Source organism: Gavialis gangeticus, unplaced genomic scaffold (assembly GCF_001723915.1).
Source record: "Gavialis gangeticus isolate Ggan-Ray unplaced genomic scaffold, GavGan_comp1, whole genome shotgun sequence".
NCBI lineage: Eukaryota > Metazoa > Chordata > Crocodylia > Gavialidae > Gavialis > Gavialis gangeticus.
In genome coordinates this window covers 9,571,588-9,576,422 of record NW_017729018.1, presented here as the reverse complement: position 1 = coordinate 9,576,422, position 4,835 = coordinate 9,571,588, and the positions used below count along the sequence as shown (strand labels likewise).

At 47.4% G+C, this 4,835-nt stretch overlaps 1 protein-coding gene across 8 annotated transcripts in view; it reads right to left on the bottom strand.

The window, feature by feature from the left end:
• KDM4B (lysine demethylase 4B) overlaps positions 1-3,268 on the bottom strand; it is a 165,534-nt gene extending 162,266 nt beyond the window's left edge. For 3 of the 8 annotated variants that reach the window (XM_019513441.1, XM_019513442.1, XM_019513443.1), the window contains exons 1-2: positions 2,775-3,262; positions 2,607-2,654 (exon numbers count right to left, since the gene is read on the bottom strand). The gene's annotated coding sequence lies outside the window, so the exon portion shown is untranslated. Of the gene's footprint in view, positions 1-2,606; positions 2,655-2,774 lie in introns of all 8 variants that reach the window. The other 5 variants (XM_019513440.1, XM_019513435.1, XM_019513437.1 and 2 more) reach the window with 5 other exon arrangements.
• Positions 3,269-4,835: the final 1,567 nt, after the last annotated feature.

Genomic DNA, 4,835 nt, shown 5'->3' with positions numbered 1-4,835 from the left:
CCCCCGAACACCACTAATATCACTAGAGGGCAGTGACGGGCTTCTAAGGATTACTACAATATGCAGCAAAGCCATGTCAGCTGCAGCCATGAGATGTCAAAAAATAAAGTGGGGCTGAACCTTGCCGGGTCTGTACCAAAATGGAAAACCTCCAAGAAAAATCCAATTTCATTTGTGCATTAAGAAATTCCTATAACTACAGCATGTAAAGCATTTTCAGATGCTTCTAGGTCACCAGGTCCCTGGGGAAGGGCATGTGTTTTCTCTGCATTATAGACTATTGCACTATTTCCATTATTCCTTGTGCTATTCAAATGTTTTACAATAATACTGAAGAGGGATGAGCATTTCCAGTTCCAGGGTCCAACCACTTGACTGATGTACCCGCACTGATACTAAATAGTTTCCTCATTAGCATCTGGGAAAATTGCATTGACTAGGAAAGAGCACATGCTGGTGCTTAATCTAAAACAGAGAAGAACCAGTACTCAGGACCATGTTTCAAAGTGAGATTTCCAAAACCCCATCCCTCCAAATTCTCACCCAACAGGCTACTCTAAGGCAGGAGCAGGAAATTTTTTTGGACAGAGGGCCGCTTACTGAGTTTTGGCAAGCTATCGAGGGCCACGTGATAGGCAGCCAGGGGCAGATCAATAGTAATTTCCTAAAATTTTTAGGGGCCCCGTGGGCCGGACAGAATGGCTGGCAGGCTGCATCCGGCCCCCGGGCTGCATTTTGCCCACCCCTGCTGTAAGACAAGACAGGGAAGCTGCAGCCATTTTCAACACTCTTAAAAACAGAGCAAAACAATTTTCTGCACAAGCAAGGTGGGAAGTGGGGAAAAATCCTGCACCAGCACTGCTTAAGGACAGCTTTAAAAGATCTGGCACAAGGTAAGACCTAACATTTCCTCCTGATGAAAATCCAAACCAATGCTCTCAAAGCCATCTGGCGCAGAGATGCCCCGCCACTACCTAAATGCCCTGGCTGCAGAAGTAGCAGCCTTCCACCTTCTCACCATCCCACCAAAAGCAGATAACCAAAGTAAGCTAAAAGGAAGCAAAAGGAATAGCCTTAGGCATGAAGGACATTTCATGGACCAGCTGTGTATTCAAGGGAGTCTATTTTCCCTTGAAAAAGCAAGATAGTGATGTCTCTCCCTCTGCCCTGGCTCACAGAAGAAACATAAGGCATCTTGGATTTTTCCATACTGTTTAATCTGATCTCGCTGCTCTAAAGCGAATCTTAACAGGCACCCTAGATAATACTTGCTGTGGTGTGTGTTCGGCTAATTAACCTAATTAAGCTATTACAACAGCTAACTATAGAAGCCATAAGCAGGAGGGGAAGAATCAGTTCTCCCACTTCCCTTTACTTCTGATTCTAAAAAGCAGAGCGGAGGGACACCTGCACGTCAACAACATCCTGTTATCAACCGAGGCCACGTGCCGTTCTACATGAGTAGGAGTGTGAAGCCTGCAATGCAGAGCTCTCAGACCCAGCTCTTGTGGAGGAGCAGTTTTCATTATTCTTATTTATTTCATTTTCCTTCTTCACAACTGTGCTGGCAGGTAACCGCTGCATTAAGCGACACCCGTAGCTGTAGTTTGGACAGTGCTGGAGCATTTTACTGCTAGCCGCTCGCCCTTTGCCAAAGACGCTGCGACGAGGAACCGCGCAAGCAGCAGGACCAGCAAGAGCTGCTGCTACAAGCCAGGAAGGAACTAAAAGAGTCTGAAGGAGATATTTTGCGGCCACAAACAAAGGCAGCAACAAACCGAAAGACCAATTTGGAAAGGTTTAATAGGAGACGCAGCTTATTAAGTTGTCGGAGGAGCTATTCTGAAAAAGCATGAAAAGAGCTCCCTCCTTTCATTCAGAGCCCTGAGCAACCTCAGCCTGCCTATGGCTCTTCCTTGGCTCAAGCTGCCTTAGTAAGAGCACCACGGAGGACCATTTTACAGGAAGGCTCTAAGCCTCATCTCCAGTCCCAGGACAGGGACAGCAGCAACCTTCAAAAATGGCTCGCGCGCTTCTTTGAGCAGCAGACAACGTCCCAAAAGCTGACCGACAAAGGACCTGAAAGGATCGTTCTTTTCTCTCCAGGACAGGAATGTGTCTGTGTCTAGGAAGCATCCAGCAAGCTGAGCCCAACAAGAAATAAGAACCTGAAGTCTTTTCCATTTTATTTTCCAAGTTAATAACCCTCTCCCTAGCACAGATAGCAAGGTAGGAAAATATCCTCCTCTTTCCACACTACACTACTGTCATTTGGATCTCCATAGGAAGCAGGTTCATTCTGCTGTTCAAGCAGTGATAAGCACTACCGCCATTGCTACTGGACACTGATAGCAACTCTCCTTTCACACATCCTGAATAGCAGATGTCTGCAGCTTTTTTAGAGTCACTTCTAAGGCACGGGGGCTAGGAGGTAAGAACAGAAAAAGATCTCTGACCACTGAATCAATGGGGTTTTATCACAGCCTTCTACTACACAATCCAGAGTAAGAGGATACAAATGTACCTGGTGGAGACAGGAAAGGAAGGGGCATGAATAATTGCGAAATAATATGCGGAACAAGTCATGGAAAGGATACAGAACATACCTGTGAGTACCGGGATGGTCAAGTAGGTACTGTAACGCAGTACAGCCACTGCATGCAGAAGAGGAAACAAAAGAGAAGAGAGATCACATAAGACATTAAGTTAAAAAAGGGGCGTAAAGAAACATGGGAGGAACACTTGACCTGGTACAAATCAAGAAGTTACCCGACCTAAGTGCCTATAACAGGACGATCCCAGATACCAAGATGACAGCCTCCTGGTGAAGGCTAAGCAGGACAAAATGAAAAGGGACACAAAGTTCGGTTCAGTTAATTTATTCAGTAACTAACCACCATTAACCACAATTTGCATGTATAAATGTATTGTGCACAAAATTTGGGGGAGAGACAGTGAGCTTCAGCCCATGAAAGCTTGTGGTATACATACATGTCTACTTTGATTGGTCTATTAGGGGCAAATCTACCCTGCCTTCTACATATATTTTTGGTCAATCCAGGAACACTGATATACATGTCAATATTCTGCACTCATTCAAGCACAAAACACTCAAAGCATTTTGCTGAAAGCCCTAGGTCTTCTCTTCTACATTAAGCACAATGATTCCAGGAAGCTCCGTGGATTTTGCAACGAGGGGTGAAGAATACCACGCAACACACTTCTAGCCAGAAAACAAACAGAAGACCCCACAAATGAACAAAATGAGATTATACCCCTGCCCCTTGAACCCTCTGCAGGACAGAGGAATATCAGGTTTGAGTCATTTGTTAAAAATTAACAAACATCACTAGAGAAGCTGAAATAACTACAACGAAACTTCCATTCCACGGTTAAAAGCTAATGCTTCTCGGAGAGTTCAGAGTATAGACAAGTGACAAGGTCTAACGCAGCAATTCTCAATCGGGAGCAGTGCCTTGAGATTCTTTTAAGGGTGTTGCATGGTGCCATGCAATGTTAGCACTCTAAAAACATGATTCACAAGATAAATCAGAGGTTTCAGATGGTATCCACAGAGTTAAAAAATTCTGCCTTGTTGTGGTCTTTCCTAGTTCTTTGCAAGAGTAGAATTTCTGTATTATTTTTCCATAGCTAAGAAGAAAACCATTGAAAATGCACAGCTGGCATTTTCTGGAGGGTGTCTTGAATCCAACAAGGGGCGCTGCGAGTCTAAAAAAGGCTGAGAACCACTGGTCTAATGTGTGGTCCCACTCCCATATCTGAAGCAGCAAGCCCAAGGGTGAATACAAATTTTCTTTGCTTTGGGCTCCTCTATACTAAGGTAGGGAATTCAATTACATGCAAAAACTGTGTTAAAAAAACCCACTGAGGTGGTGAAGCCAGGCACTCAAAAGTTAGAAAGTGCCAAAATTTAAGATGCCCAATGCAATGTGAATTTGGTCCCCTTGTGTATTATGACACAGGCATTAATTACACTTTTTGGTGCTTTTTTCTCTTTCCCTGCACAGAGTTCATCCCAGAGCTGGGGACCAGAGGAGGACACTGTTGTCAGTAAAACCTGCCTCCTTCATTCCAAGAAGTGGAGGTCTGGAGTGCAATCCCCTGCCTGAGAGCAAGAGAAAGCATCTCCCTCTAACGAGAGCTGAATGCACGTGCAGGAAATGGGATTCCTGCTCTTGTTCTGCCAACGGCCCCCACCAGGCAATTTCATCTGGGCCAGGGGCGCCATCAACTAACTGTACCCTGCCCGGCCCTTCCGCCCATGAGGGTGGGAGCGAGACACCGGCCCCTATTGCACAGCACGTGTGCAGCTCCCACACTTGCATGCCATCTAGGGAAGCCCCATGCGATGGAGCCGGCTGCCTTCCTCAGCCCCAGGACTCTGCGGGAAAGCAAGGGCTAGGGCTCCCCCCATTTCCAGCGGAGCCCTGGGGCCTGCACGGCAGGGAGTGGGAAGGCAGCCAGCTCCATCACGCGTCTTCCCCTGGCGGTGCATGGTGCTGGGAGCTGTGTGTGCGCTGCAGGGAGAGCCGCACAATAGAAGCAGGCCAGCCTGGCTGAGCTCCTCACCACCAAGTGCAGTTGTAGCCAGAGCCATGTGCCGCGCCAGGCAGCAGCACCTGAGCAGGCCATCAGCACCTCGAGCGTCAGCACCCTGCTGCTGCTGCCACCTGCGGCAGGTGTCATGCACCATGGGAGGGAGTGTGGGGGGTGTCCCCACATGTCCCCTAGCCTCCCTCACACCCCACAAATCCCACACAACCACACCCTGCCTGCACAACCCCCATGCATGCACCCCTCCAACATACCCTACT